The sequence below is a fragment of the Pipistrellus kuhlii genome, unplaced genomic scaffold (genome assembly GCF_014108245.1).
Source record: "Pipistrellus kuhlii isolate mPipKuh1 unplaced genomic scaffold, mPipKuh1.p scaffold_m20_p_24, whole genome shotgun sequence".
NCBI lineage: Eukaryota > Metazoa > Chordata > Mammalia > Chiroptera > Vespertilionidae > Pipistrellus > Pipistrellus kuhlii.
Window position 1 is genome coordinate 10,761,090 of NW_023425523.1, and position 16,307 is coordinate 10,777,396.

Below are 16,307 nucleotides of genomic sequence, written 5' to 3' on the forward strand. Positions count from 1 at the left end.
ACCCAGTGGTGGGCCTCGCCGGTAGTCAGTGGAGACCCACACCCTCCTGTTTTCTTTAAAAAAATATATTTTATTGATTTTTTTACAGAGAGGGAGAGAGAGGGATACAGAGTTAGAAACATTGATGAGAGAGAATCATAGATCAGCTGCCTCCTGCACACCCCCCCACTGGGGATGTGCCCTCAACCAAGGTACATGCCCTTGACCGGAATCGAACCCGGGACCTTTCAGTCTGCAGGCCAATGCTCTATCCACTGAGCCGAACTGGTTTCAGCCCTCCTGTTTTCCATCACTGGTGGTTCCCCGTGATGCTATGGCAGCCGCACCTTCTCCAAAAAGGTCTGCCTCTCAGCCTTGGCAGTGGAGAAGGAGCCCTTCTAAGTTTCCAAGTGTCTTCACGTATTCACCATCCCTCTGCTCCGCAGGTAGCAGCTGGTTTTGGCAGCTGCCCCTTCTGCACCCTTAAGATCATCTACCCTTTTAAGTAGGCATCCACCTTTTTACCAAATTGTGTCAGTCCACAAGTTTTTATACTAAATTCTCCCTATCGAAATCACAGGTCTGGTTTTTGTCTCTTCACTGGATCCTGACCAATATAAGACCTAAATAAATGCAGGAATACACAATCGTCATGGATTAGAAGCCTCAGTATTGCAAGAAAGTCATCCTTCCTAAACTACAGCATTCGTTTAAGAAACAGGTCTCTTCTATTATAAGTGCTTCTCTTGAGGGTAGTGGTTAATATAAAATGTCCAACAATACTTGATTGTCTCTGCAGTGCATTTCTGGAACTCACATGGAAAATACTAAACCTGATCTTTCCCGTGGGATCTGTGTTATAATTGGATGCTGCATTCTTGACCAAAAACTAGGTATCAAATAATCATGTCATAGGGCAAAAATTCAAACTTTAATTTAGTAGTTCGCCATCCTGAAGCATGAGAATTATCAAAGGAGATTTTAAAAACTCACACCAATGCCTAGGTCCCACTGGGGGCCAGTTAAAGTCAAATCTCTATAGATGAGCCCAGGTAGTTATTTTTTGTTGTTGTTGTTGGCCGGTTTATCAAGAGCCATGACGAAGAAAAATAAAGAGTTGTCATTTGACACATCCAAACATTAAAAGAGCCACTTGAAAGAAATCACAGAGGCTTCCGGTCAAGATGGTGGTGTAGGTAAATGCAGTGCTCCCACAACCACATCCTCCCACAATCACATGAAAATTACAACTAAACTACAGAACAACCACCATTCAGAACCACCTGAAATATGGTGAAAAACTTCCCTAGCCCAGTGAAGGAAGCACAGAGTCCCAAACAAGATAAACTCAAAGAGGCCCACACCAAAGCACATCATAATTAAAATGCCAAAGGTTAAAGACAAAGAATCTTAAAAGCAGCAGGAGAAAAGCAGTTGGTTATCTACAAAGGAGCTCCCATAAGGCTGTCAGCTGGTTTTGCAACAAAAAACTTTGCAGGCTAGCAGAAATTGACAAGAAATATTCAAGTGATAAAAAGTAAGCACTTAACAACCAAGATTACCCAACAAAGCTATCCTTCAGAATTGAAGGACTTATAAAGAGCTTCCCAGACAAGAAAAAGATATAGGAGCTCATCACCACCAAACCAGTATTACATGAAGTGTTAAAGGGCATTCTAAAAGAAGAAGAAAAAAGACAAAAATATGAATGATAAAATGACAATAAATACATATCTATGAACAATTGTATCTAAAAAACAAAATAAATGAAAAAGCAGAACAAAAACAGATTTACAGGTACAGAGAACATTTTCATGGTTGACAGATGGGAGAGGGGTTAAGGGGATAGGTAAAAAAAAAAAAGTGAAGGGTAAAATAGGTGAAGGGATTAAGAAGTATAAATTGGTAGTTACAGAATAGTCATGGGGATGTAATATACAGCATAGGGAATATAGTCAGCATAGGGAATATAGTCAATAATATTGTGATAACTATGTTTGGTGTCTGATGGGTACTAGAATTATCAGGATGATCACTTAGTTGTATAATGTCTAATCACTGGGGCATACACCTGAAGCTAATACAATATTATATGTTAACTGTAATAGAAAAACAAAAATAAAATTTTTAAAGTAAAAAAAAGAAAAAAAAGAAAAAAGTAAGTCATAAGATTTATTGATTCTCCAAATGGAAAGTTAGAGATCCTACATTGATGAATGAGTCATCGCACATGGTAATAAGATGCTGCATAGTGCCCTCAAGGTACAAGGTCCTAAGGCTGATGGTTAGTGAGTTAATGAGTATTTAGAACGACTCCATGACAAGTGGAATAACCCTGTATAGGGAATTTGGCAGGGAAGCTTTGGAAAAGAATAGACACAGTCCCTATTCTTAAGAAATGTTTAAGGAGAGTCCTATGATTCTGAAGTTAGGCTTCCAGTGACCCAGCAAACAATAGCATTGGTCATCTGAAATGACCTCACAGATCGAGCAGGTTATTTAGCAATTGTGATAATCCGAAGATACATTTCAAGAATCTTCCTTTCTCTGGCAAAAGGCTGGAGAGAGCTAAGCCAGGGAAGGGGAGCCACGGCTCACTCTCTGGGTCTCTGTGGGGGGCAGTCAGTGCATTCAGGGAGGCAGTCCTGAGAGCCAGCCGCCAAGAGGCTCTGAGAAGGCACAGCCCCTGTGCCTTTCTCCCCGCGTTTATGTAAGGCAGCTTGGTGTCTGATGGGTACTAGAATTATCAGATATAATTATGATGCCTCGGTATACATCCACTTTAAAATGAGGGGGGAAAAATGTGTCTGTTTCCTACCTACCTCAAAACATGCCTTAAAGACAAATTAAATTCTATTGAAAAGATATCTGAACATTTTAATAATTTTTTTCCTGATTATAAGAGTGACATTTAGTGAAGAGAAGTTGGAAATTATAGAGAAATAGGTGCATAATATAAGAAAATAAAACTCATTCATAATCACACTCATAACCCTACAATCATCCCTTTAAACATCACCAAACACAAAGAATGTTTTCCATATGTGGTTTTGTGTCTTGGCTTTTTAATATAAGGTTACTGAGTATATCCATATCTCAAAATATCCTTTAAAATATGATTTAATGGCTGCAAACTATTCCATTGTAGGGCAATACCATGATTTGTTTATTCATGGTAAGATATGAATATTTTTAAAGCATAAGGGAAAATTTGTAATCCAAGAAGTTTGGGTTACTATTATGTATAATGGTCCATTTGGAGCTTTAAAAAATATACAGATAACAGTTGGAAACAATCTCAGAAGCACAGAAAATGAGGTTTAAAAAAACAATCAAGAGCAATTTTATCTTTAAAGGTCAATTCATTTACTGAGGACACAGAGAACATGCAATAATTGTGTATAACTACATTTCCATTGATTCCTGAGTGGTAATTTTATCTTTAACACCCCCTACTGGTTTGCCTCATAGTTTTAGTGTTAGTATGAAAAAAAAAAAAAAAAAGAGGAAGAATTATACTTTCATTAGACATCTGCAACCTTTCCAGTCCTATCTTCTTCATTCTCTCCCTCAAAAAATAAAGTGAGAAGAGTAGAGGCAAAGAAAAAAAAAAAAATAAAACAGAACAACTGATTATTACTTTATATAAATCCTGCCCTCCAATCCTACCGACCGGTGAGCAGAGGCTGGAGAAGGATGAGGGGGAGATATCCTCCAGCATTCTTTGAGAACTTTGTAACCGATTTCATTACTCATTCATTTCGAGACCATTTCCACAGGCTCTATCTCTCAGATTACTATTTATCAGAAAGATAAACTCAGGCATGTGTGGATTCACTGAGGCCAGGGGGTGAAGTCAGGTCCGGAACAATGTGTGTTTATTCTGTTTATTGCTTAATTCCGGGCAGATCAATTCAAAGTGCTCATTGAGAAGCCACTTAACTGAGCAGTGTTTGCCCCATCAAAACATTTTATAGCCTCTTCCATCCAGTAGCTCCATCTCTGGCCACAAAGGTCAGCTGATGCCCATGTGTGATATGGGGAAACAAGGAGCTATTACTCCATTTCTGATAGGTCTAGGCTCCCTCCATCCATTCAAGGGACACACATTGAGGGTCCACCCCATGCGTGGGACCCACATAGGCACGTGAACAAGAGAGACAGACCGGGTCCCTGTTCCTATGTGTCTTTTAGCTTAGTGGGAAGAATGAACAATGATAAAGCAAGAAGATTCCAATTTGTTTCAATTGGACTTGTAAATGTGCAATGTTTGCATTTCACTACGGAAAGCTCTGGGTACTATTCGGGATTCTTGTCAAATTATCTCTTTGCAGAAGAAGAGTAGCTCACCAGCCACAGCTGTGAGATACTTCTTCCTCCTGTACCAACCAAGAGCAGATTCTCAGAGTACATTGGTGTTTCATGGGCTCCGTTAGGATGTCCAGGGTCAGGAGTGGTCTTCAGGGCATGGGAGCCTCTCCTCTCACCCACAACTTAAAAACAACAACAACAACAACAACAAACCCTGATGAAAACAGTTGGCATCTGGAGACAGCAATAGTTCCCACTGGGAGTGAATTATAGAAAAAAAGGAAAATGGTGGGCACGGCTCAGTGTTGACCTATGAACCAGGAGTTTACGGTTCAATTCTCAGTCAGGGCACATGCCCAGGTTGTAGGCTCAAGCCCCAGGGAGGGGCGTGCAGCAGGCAGCCGATCAATGATTCTCTCTCATCATTGATGTTTATACCTCTCCCTTTCCCTCTCCCTTCCTCCCTGAAATCAATGAAAACAAACAAGCAAGCAACGGATATGCACTGGCATTTCAAAGAACAGGAATCCTCCGTGACTAGTCACATGAGGAGATGGAGTTTCAATCTGACCAGCAATCAGAGATGAGCCCAGTGAGGCACCACCGAGAACATACTTCCTCTCATCGCCCTGGCAACATCCTAAATCTGAGGATACCAATGGCAGGCGAGTTCACACAGAAGGAGTTCACACAGAACATTTGCATCCCTGGTGCGGAAAGGCTAACAGCCTGGCAGTGTGTATTGCAGTTGTGTGTGCGTGCTCCTGTGACTCAGCAATCTGCCTCCTAGGTACAGACCTCGGAGAAACTGTCCGTAAGGAGAGAGGACCCTTCTCTCTTATGTGCAGTTTCTCTGAGCAGCATAAAGAACAGTGCGAGTCCAGGAAATTTCCATGGATGTCCAGGGAGTGTTTGAGGGGGTCCAGGCAGAAGTGCACGGGAGGTGCACTGGGCCTGTGCGTTTGCTGGAACAGCAGGCAGCCCGAGGGAGCAGCGCCGCCTCCCAGAAGCATCGTGCGGGAAGACGAAAGTAAGAAACAAAATAAGATGCATGACAGGACAGTATGTATGTAACGTAAAAACACAGACGTGCAAACACTTTAAGGTAAATGCACTTTTATCTGAACAGCAAGCTGCATCGAAGGGAGGGAAGGGGAGCTTGGGGATGGAGAGTGAATGGGGGAAAATAAAACAAAGGCAGGCCCCGTGCAAACTGAGAAAGATGCACTGTGAACGGAGGGGAACGAGTGATCCCATCCCGCTTTGGGGCTGGGAGAAGGTCAGAGTGGTTTGGGAAGGCCCCGAGGACTCTTCACGGCAGAGTGGGATGGGAAAGGGTGGCGGGTGAAACACTCTGTGCTCCACGTGGCAGTGAGTCACTTCCAGCATTTCCAGAAAAGTTCCCCCTGGGAGTGACGTTAGAAAGACCCTAAATGTTCACAGGATACCCTACACGTGAAATGTTTGCATTTCAAAGACATTGCACATGCTTTCTCGTCTCACCAACCTCACTTTTAAAACATAAATTCATTACAACTGGCCATGACCAGGCAGCCAAGTTTATTGGCAGTGCTTGCTTTTAACAACTTTTTAAAGACGTGTTCCCGAATTGATTGTGAACAATAAAGAAAGAGTTCTGTAGGTCTTTTATATTAGTTCTATTTTTAAGCTGTGTTTTTCTTTAAAAAAAAAAAAAATTCATGTGTTGTCACAGAGTCTTTGGATAGAAAAGTAAGAATTCATTTTGATTCCGAAAAGACAAAAAACAAATCATAATGCCTAAAATAACCTCACTTCTTGAGTATCCTGGCACCAGAAATGGGGTAGCCAGCTAGGTAAAGGAAGATGACAGATTTAAATAAAGGATTATTTTCAAAGGTGACAATACTGGGCCTACACTGACAAGATAAAATTCAACAGGGATAAATGTTCGCTCTAGCATTTAAGCTCAATAAAACCAACGGCTCAAATAGAAAAAGGGAGAAACCCAGTCCACGGTGATCAATGAGGACAGGATCTGGGATGTTTGGTTGACCACAGGCTTAATTTGAGGCTCTGACAGAATGTGTCCACTGGAAAAGTCAGCCCAGCTTTTTGCCTGCAGGGACTGGGTCACAGGCAACTATCGATAGGTTTCTCACACGCCATGCTGATCAGATGTGACCTAAATGATCATGCCCCATGCTGACTGTCAAAATAGTTTTTAAAACAGCTTTGTCTGTTGTCAAGATGACACGTGTTGAAAAAATATATACAAATGGCCCTAACCGGTGTGGCTCAGTGGATAGAGCATGGGCTTGTGGACTCAAGAGTGCCAGGTTTGATTCCGGTCAAGGGCAAGTACCTTGGTTTCGGGTACATGCCCAGTAGGGCGTGTGAAGAAGGCAGCTGATTGATGTGTCTCACATCGATGTTTCTCTCTCTCCCTCTCCCTTCCTCTATATCTAAAAATCAATAAGAAAAAAGTCTAACACGATTCAGCAATTTCCTTCTTAGGTATCTATGCAAGAGAAATAAAAATATATGTTAGCACAAAAAATGTGTTTATAGATACACACAGCAATATTATTTGCAATATTAAAAGAAATAACAACAGAAACTTCCCATTCTCTGTCAACTGATGAATGGATATTTTTTAAAAAGGAACTATGTGAGGTGGTGGATGTGTTAACTAACCTGATTGTGGTGATCATTTCACAAAGTATGCACATGTCAGATCATCTTGTACACTTTATACCTGTACTATTTTGTGTCAATTATACCTCAGCAAAGCTGAAAATAAAAAATAAAAAAAAATTTATGAATGAATACATAGTATAGTGTTATCCATACAATGAAATACTACTTGGAATAAGAAAGACTGAAGTACCAGTATATCCTACAACACAGATGAACCTCAAAAACATGTTCGGTGAAAGAAGCCAGACACAAAATACCACACATTATGTAATTTCATTTATATCAAAAGTCCAAAATAGGAAAATATGAAGACAGAAAGTAGGTTAGTGTTTGCCTAGGGATGGAGGTGAGAGTGGGAGTGACGGTGAATGGACTCTAGCTTCCTCTTTAGGGTGATGGGAATTAGATGGTTACAGTTCTACCAATACGCAAAAATGCATCAAAATACACACTTGAAATCAGTGAACTTAAGAATGTTGCCCTGGCTGGTTTGGCTCAGTGGATAGAGCGTCGGCCTGCGGACTGAAAGGCCCCAGGTTCGATTCCGGTCAAGGGCATGTACCTTGGTTGTGGGCACATCCCCGATGGGAGGTGTGCAGGAGGCAGGTGATCAGTGTTTCTCTCCCATCGATGTTTCCAACTCTCTATCCCTCTCCCTTCCTCTCTGTAAAAAAAAATAAATAAATAAAAAATCAATAATTTAAAAACAACAAAGTGCATTATTTCTTTAAGAGAGAGGCAACTGCTCAAGAAAGGGGCTTGGATGCCTTTCTTGGTGGTTGCCAAGCTGAGGGCCTGTGGTTCGGTGATAGCCTTTGTTTTCCTCCCCAGCCAGGCTGGAAGCTGCCTGAGTCAAGGCCACACCTCCCATTTCCCCAGCCTCAGGGGCCCCAGCACAGGGCTGGGCACCAACCCCTCCCCTCCATGAGACAGCAGGGCCATCTTATCCACTAGGCTCGCTTGGTGGCGCAGTGGCCTGGACCCAAATCCTTTCAGGGCCCATGGAATGTTTCGATGTCTTTGAACATCAGGAAAAAAGAAACACAACAACACAAATAATAAACGCGCCTATTAGTGAATCCAGCCTGGCTTGCATTTGTCTTCATACCAGCTTAGCTGTCAGAGGTAACTGCTAATGTTGTTTCTTTCCTGTTTATGGACAAAGGGGCCCTTGGGAGGGACGGGCAGCCCTGGCCTTGGAGTCAGAGACGCCTGGGCGTGGCCATGGCCACGCTGCAGGACCACCTCCCCCCACCTCGTTGGCCTTTGGGCTTGAAGGAAGAGCTCAGAGAAGGTCTGCTTTGCCTCTCTGACCCCCCACGGAGACACTGGGACAAAAATAGCCCCCAGGCCTTCGCGGCTGGCTGCATTGAAGATAAGTTTAAATTTAAGAGCCTCTTAACTGCAAACAGGGGAGATAAGATGGAAAAAAAAGTCCAGACAGTCTACTTTAGTTCTATTCCAGTTAAACTTTTATTTCAAGGAACTATTTAAAGGACCTGACATATGGGAAACACAAAACTCTTTAAAAAAAAAAAAGAAAAAGAAAAATATGAAAAACCTTTAGGGAGATGACAAAGAGCCTGAAACGAGACTTCTCCCTCCCACAGCACTGGGCAGCCTGTGAGTGCCTGGGTACGGTCCATGCAGGGCGGGCAGCTCCGCTCTGCCTGCCCCGGGGCCATCTGCGCAACAGATTTATATCCAGGGCTCCCTGCACGCTGCCAGCTGCAGGCATTTGCTCAGAAAATCAGGTTAAGATGAACAAAGCGGCCTCGGAGGGAGATGTCGCAGAGGGCACTGCGGGCCAAGGGGCGTGTGCGATGCGTGGCGCGGAAGGATGGAACAGAGCAGGTTGGGGAGGCAGAACGTTGTTGCTAGGCAACCGGCCCTGGTGCTTTTGTCAGTGCAGCTCTATTTTGTTTGAAGCTGCAGCTGGCAGCCACCACCTTCTTTTATCTTTCTCCTCCTCCTATCTGTGCTCAGAACACAGACCCAGCGAGAGCTCTTGGAGAGATCCTGGAGGAGGGGCGGGTAGTGGGGTGCTGGGGAGGGATGGTGGTGGAGGAGAGAGAATCTGGTGGGGGCTCTAGAAAAAGCATGCAGACTGAAAAGGCAAATGGTTTGACAAGACGGCCTCGAGCCGGTGAAATCTGGATGCTTACCGTTACTACCCAAGATCTGAGGCAGGTTTATGTAATCTCTCTGACTTTCAGGCTCCTCGGTTGTAAAACGGAGGACCTAAGCCTCTTGCAGGAATGCTGGGAAGATGAGAGGAAATGCAAGAAGAGTACCCGCTCCAGTGCCTGGCACAGAGTAGGTGCTCCGTGACCAGTGGCAGGGGGGCGAGAGGGTGGGCACAGGCACCAGGCTGCCTGCGTCCTCGGCCCCGCTCTGCCACCCTGGAGCCGTGTGCTTCTCGACCTCCCAAGGGCTGCTGCTTCGCTTCCATCTTGGAAATGGGGGATAATAATAATAATGCTAACCCGACAGGGCTGTCACGAGGATTCGATGCATTAATAATGCAGAGTGTTTAGAATAGCGCTGGCAAGTAGTCAGCACTCAGTATGCACCAGCGATGATTTCTAACGGCAGAGGCAGTGCGTCTGAGCGCGTCTGAGAGCAGGAGTCTGAGGAGGCGCTCTGCACGAGCTCATTTTAAAGGGCTTCTGATTTTTTAAAAAAATATATATTTTTATTGATTTTGTACAGAGAGGAAGGGAGAGAGATAGAGCTAGAAACATCGATGCGAGAGAGTCATCGATCAGCTGCCTCTTGCACACCCCCTACTGGGGATATGCCCGCAACCAAGGTACATGCCCTTGACCGGAATCGAACCCGGGACCTCTCAGTCCCCAAGCCGACGCTCTATCCACTGAGCCAAACCGGTTTCGGCAGGGCTTCTGATTTTTACGGGGGAAGGACAGAGGGGGGCTGTGCCTCGGGTACCCCGGGCAGTATGCTGTTCATTGAACGAGGACTTTAGGAGAGGCCAGACTCTGAGGAGCTGTGTGACCTTGGCTGAGGTCCTTATGCTCTCGTGGCTGTAAGAGACTATTTTGAAGAGAAAAAAAGAAAAGAAAAGAAAAAAAAGAAAAGAAAAAAAAAGAATAAATAAGGAGACCTACCCTACAAGTGCTAATTAAATGAGGTAGGTTGTCAGGTGCTTAGCGTACGCATGCCTGACCCAGAGTAAACAGCCAAAACCCAGGGGCTCGTGTCGTTTCTAGAAACACAAGGAAGAAAGGAGGCAGCCTGGGGTCTGTGCTCACTCCCACGGAGCCCTGTCAGGGAAGGGACTGCAGGAGGAGGCTGCAGAGTAGGTTTGTTTTTGTTTTTCCAGGACCCTGTCCTCAGGGTGCGAGCTGAATGGACAAAGGCACCAGCAACGCTGCTTTGGCCTATAGGTGACCAAGAGTGGCCTCGTGTTATGGGTGTGGATCTCCACGCCCGGCCCTGCTGGGACTGGGAGGGTTGAGATGCAGGGCATCGGAAGGCAGACGCCGGAGTTCTCACAGCGAGAGGGCGTGCAGAAATGGGGTGAAGCTCCCCGAGAGGAAGGCCTCAGTGAGGATGAATGAGAAGGAGAAGGTACAGGGTGATGGGGTCTCCATAAGCAGGTGGAGACTAGACTGGTGAGGGCTTTGATGACGCTATTATTGGGGCCCCATGTGGTGAAGCCTGAGGACATTGGGAGATGTGAGCTTAGTAAATGCTCTAAGAGGCAAGGGGAAGAAACCTCATTGACAGCTAGGGATATTTTGCACAATTTCAGGAATAAACTTGGATTTTATGAAGTAACTAGAGGTCTGGTATGCAAAATTCATGCTGGGGAGGGGGGTAAGGGTGTCCCTCAGCCCAGCCTGCACCCTCTCTAATCTGGGATCCCTCGAGGGATGTCCGATTGGCCATTTAAATGGGCAGATATCCTTCTCACAATCCAGGACTGCTGGCTCCCAACTGCTCACCTTCCTGCCTTCCTGATTGCCCCAACCGCTTCTGCCTGCCAGCCTGATCACCCCCTAACCACTCCCCTGCCAGCCTGATTGATGTCTAATTGCTCCCCTGCAGGCCTGGTCCCTCCCAACTGGCCTCCCCTGCTGGCCATCTTGTGGTGGCCATCTTATATCCACATGGGGGCAGCCATCTTGTGTGTTGGAGTGGTGGCCAATTTGCATATTACTTTTTTATTATATAGGAGGGACTCAAATGAGTGGAGAAGAAACAATCATCTGTTTCTACAGAGGGGGGAGCCCAAGGAAAGGCCACCTGAAGAGGACCCACACATTGTGGAGTGATCAGTAGAGGCAAGTTTATGGAACACGTTGACTCCTTAGCTCCTCAGTTTAAGCTTTTTTCTAGAGACAGTGGAATGTGCTGAATATTGTTGAGTGGGAGGATGACGAGAAAAAAGTCATAGTTTAAAGAAACATGGGGAAAGGTATATCTGGCAGGAGAAGATCTGCGTTTGAATCTTGACTCATCATTGCCTTGTAACCAGGAATAGGCCTTTTACTTTCTTGAGATATATGTTGAGGATAATAGTATATCCTACTGGGGTGGTATTAGGATCAAATATGCTATATGCGCCCTCCAAAAGCAAAAATAAACAAGTGGGACTAAGTCAAACTAAAAAACTTCGTCACAGCAACGGAAACAATCAACAAAATGAAAAAGCAATCTACTGAATGGGAGGAAATATTTGCTAATCATAATCTGATAAGGGGTTAACCTACAAAATATATCAAGAACTCATACAACTCAATAGCAAAAACAAGCAAACAACAAGTTGTTTAAAAAATGGACAGAAGATCTAAATAGATGTTTTTCCAAAGACATACCTTTGGCCAACAGATAAGGAAAAGATATTCAACGTCATTAATCACCAAGGAAATGCAAATGAAGACCACAGAGAGATATCCCCTTACACCTGCTGGAATGACTATTTTCAAAAAGACTAGAAATAACAAGTGTTGGTGAGGATGTAGAGAAAAGGAAATCCTTGTACACTGTTGATGAGATTATAGATTGGTGCAGCCACTATGAAAAACAATATAGAGTTTCTTCAAAAGATTAAAAAATAGCCCACAGATAAAAAAAATAGTGGTTCAGTGGTTAAGCTACAACTTATGAATGAGGAAGTCAGAGTTAGATTCCTGGTCAGGGCACATGCCCGGTTTGGGGGCTTGATTCTCAGTAGGGAGTGTGTAGGGGGCAGCGGATCAGTGATTCTCATCATTGACATTTCTATCTCTCTATCTCCCTTCCTCTCTGAAATCAATAAAAATATATAAAAAATAGATCTACTCTTTGATTCAGCAATCCCACTTCTGGGTACTTTGTCCTGGGAAAACAGAAACACAAATTTGAAAATATGAACTCCTATGTTCATTGCAACATTATTTATAATAACCAAGATATGGAAGCAACCAAAGTGTCCATCGATAGATAAATGGATAAAGAAAATGTAAGACACAGACAAACACACACACTGGAATATCACTCAACCATAAATAGAATGAAATCTTGCTGTCTGTGACAACATGGTTGCAGACTGAGGGCATTATGCTAAGGGGAATAAGTCAGACAAAGACAAATGCCCTATGATCTCACTTGTCTGTGGAATGTACAAAGGAAAACAAACCAACTTAAACCAAGCTCGCGGATACAGATAACAGATTGGCGGTTGCCAGAGGCAGGAGTGGAGGGTGGGTGAAATAGGCAAAAGGGGTCAAAAGCTACCAAGTTGTAAAATTTATGGGGATGGAATGTACAGCCTGGTGACCCTGGCTCATAGCCCTGGATTGCATATTGGAAAGCTGCTAAGAGAGTAGAACTTCTTTAAAAAAAAAAATGTGTGGCATGAAGCGCACTGTGGATGTACCCTTCTAGGCCTACCCTCTTCTCTCCCTCTGTCCTGACTCAGCCGCTGAGGTGCATCTTTCTCTGGACTTCGCTGTCACCTTGGACACTGGCACACGTTAGGCAACGTTAGCTGCAAAAACCAGCCACCTCCTGAGCTCTCTTGAATAATCTTTAACTGCCTTGAACAATAAGGAAATTAACTGGCTCACCATAGCGAGCAGTCTAGAGGGAGAGGAGATTTCAGGACTGGCTTCTTCGCCACGCTGGGTTCGAGATGGCTGCAGCTGCTCCTGGAACCACGTCTAGAGAAAGAGAGAAAGAGTTATTTCCCTCCTGGAAAAGGAAGGCTTCTCAGAACCTCTCCCAAAACTCTCTTTGCACCTCATTCCCCCAGTGTGGTCACATGTCTACACTAGACAAGGTGGGTGAACTTACCTTCAGATCAATGGTTCTCAACTGGGATGATTTTGCTCCCTCTCCCTCTCCCCAGACCAAAGACACTTGGCAATAGCTAGAGACACATTTGATGGTCACCATGGGGGACAGGGAAAATATATGACGCTGGCACACATTTGGTAGAGGCCAGGCATGCTTCTAAACACCCTACAATGATAGGACCCCTGCGCCCTCCAAAATTATCCAGGCCAAACTGTCAACAGTGCTCAAGTTGAGCAACCCTGTTTTAGACCGACCAGCCCCTCACTGGGAGCTAGGAGTATACAGTTCATCAGATCATGATTGCATGGGTGAGGAGTGGCTACCTGAACAAAACTGACATGCATGTAGGAGAGAGAAGGGGAAATGGATTTTTGATGGATCAACCAACCAGGTATGCTGTACTAACTTCATTGTTTATTGATTCCGTGTTAGTTTTCTATTGTTGTATAATACACTGTCACAAACTTAGTGTTGTAAATAACACCGACTTGTTACCTCATAGTTTCTGTGGGTGACAAGTCTGGGCATGGTGTGGCTCAACGCTGTGCTCGGGGTCTCCCTGGACTGGAATCAAGGTGTTGGCAAGGGCTGCCCTTCTCTTCTGGGGCTCATTCCAAGCTCATTCTGTGGTTGAATTCAAGTCCTTGTGGTTGTAGGACTGAGGTCCTTGCCGGCTTGTCCGTGGCCAACAGTATTCCTTACCATGTGGCCCACTCTATCGTCCAGCTAACAATGGTGCATAAAGTCCTTCTCATGATTTGAACCTCTGACTTATTCTTCCACCACCAGTGAAAACTCGACTTTTAAAGTGCCCATGTGATCAGGCCAGGCCCATCCAGATAATTTCTCTTCTTAAGGTTCACTAACCTGGAACCTGGAACCTTGATTACATTGACCAAAGCTCTTCACAACAGTGCCTATTATATATTGGTATTTGAATGAATCACTGGGATAAGATTATCTGTGTGTTCCAGGCTTTTAGCAGAGTACCTGGAAAATATTTTTCCTCAATAAATATCATTTGAACACATAAAAAAAGAATGAAATCAATGTATTTCCTTTTTTTTAAAAAAAAATAGAATTACTAGACTGGGCACCCAAGGAAGTGTTATAAACCGAGAACGGTATAACCTTGGTGTTAGGAGGTATATACAGTCACAGAGGACTCTGTCAATCATTCCGAGAATGCACATTTTCACAGATGAGATCCGCATTTCATCAGATCAAGAGCTCCCTGATTCCCAGCTCTGTGGCCTTGACAATGCAGACTAATTTTTTGCATTGCCTTCTTGGCAGAGCTGGCAAGCTGCTGACTCATATTAAATTTGTAGTTCCCTTCAAGCCTTCCTGCAGGAGTTGGTCTGGTGCCAGGTCTCTCCCATTTTTGTACTAGGGCAGGGTTTTATGCCGCTTCTTCCTGCCCATGGTCAGGCCATGAGTTCTGTCCTATCATTTCAGCCTGTGGGAGACCTTGGGGAATTCAGATTTTATTATCCAACTTCTTGGCTCGCTTGCCTAAGTCGATAGCACTTGAAAATATAATCAGCACATTTCCTTTGTTCTAATAGTTTATGGTAAATGAGGCAAGGCCGAATTCAAAATCCTGAGGCCTGGCACTCCTTTAAGTCGACAACAGTGATTTAGTCAGCACTCTTTGCATTAGGATTGCTCAACTTAGGATGAATCAACTCTTACTTTCCTTTCTCTATCTTATCTTCAAACCTATTACGAAAGACTTAAATGCTTGGCAGAATGCTCTATAGAATAACACCATTCAGTTTCACTCCTGGGAAGAAATATGCATTGTTTACAGTCAGGGGTATGCACATGTCAAGAAATCCTCTTCTAAATGCTCATCTATGCCATGCCTTGGAGTAGTACTTCATGTTGTTCTTGGGCACGGCCATAGGGGTCCTTTAGCCCGCAGGTTTTGTTGATTGTCTCAGAAGCAGATGATTCTAGAAGCCTCTGCTGCGGATCTTCAAGCTGGAAGCTTTCCACTTCCTCGTCTTTGTGGCTGATGGGAATTCCCTCTCGAGAACAGAGGTGATGTCCTGGCTTGTAAGATTAAAGACTGGGCTGCGAGGTGGGAGCGTATGACACGACCCCTTGTTGAATGGATTCTCATTATGGTGCCTGGTTATTCCCCATGTTTTCCTTCTGGATCAATTCTTTAAAAAAATTTTTTTTTAATTGATTATGGTATAATATAATTGTCCTCATCCCTCCATTCCTATCCCAAACCCCCTCCCCACACATGCCCCCATACCCCTGTTGTCCATGGCCACTGGCTAGGCCCATGTGCATGCACACAAGTCCTTTAGTTGATCTCTCCCCCTTGACCCCACCCTCCCCTACTTTCCCTCTGAGGTTTGAGAGTCTGATCGCTGCTTCTCTTTCTCTGGGTCTGTTGTTGTTCATCAGTTTATGTTGTTCATTATTTCCTCTAGATGTGTGAGATCATGTGATCCAAGGAATACCCTTGTAAGAACCGAAACTGAGACAAGCCATAATGGTTTTGCTGAGAGGCAAATGAATCAGAGTTCCTTTCTGGGCCAACAGTTCTTTTGAGTCAAGCCAGAGGAAAATCATTTGGGGGGGGGGGGGGGAGAGAAAGAAAACGATCCCAAGTCAAATTTATAGAAAATATCCCTTTATTAACTTTTGGTCGAGAATATGTTTGTATATTTTCAGAAAACAACTCTAAGACCATCTGGATTCCTGTAACAGAGAGGAATAGACAGAAGTGTTCCAGCCATGAAGACAGAAGAGAAACAGTTCAGAGATGGAAGACGCTGATGACGCCTCACCATACCAGCAGACAGCAGCTGCGTGTTGCTGAAGGATGCCCAGGACCAAACCAGAGACGGTTGGACCTGCATTACTACCATTTGTCCACCAACCAGATCTCAAATATCATGGCTGTCATGTACACATAAGGAACTTTTTAAAAAATATATATATATTATTGATTTTTTTTCCTACGGAGAGGGATAGAGCTAGAAACATTGATGAGAGAGAACCATTGATCAGCT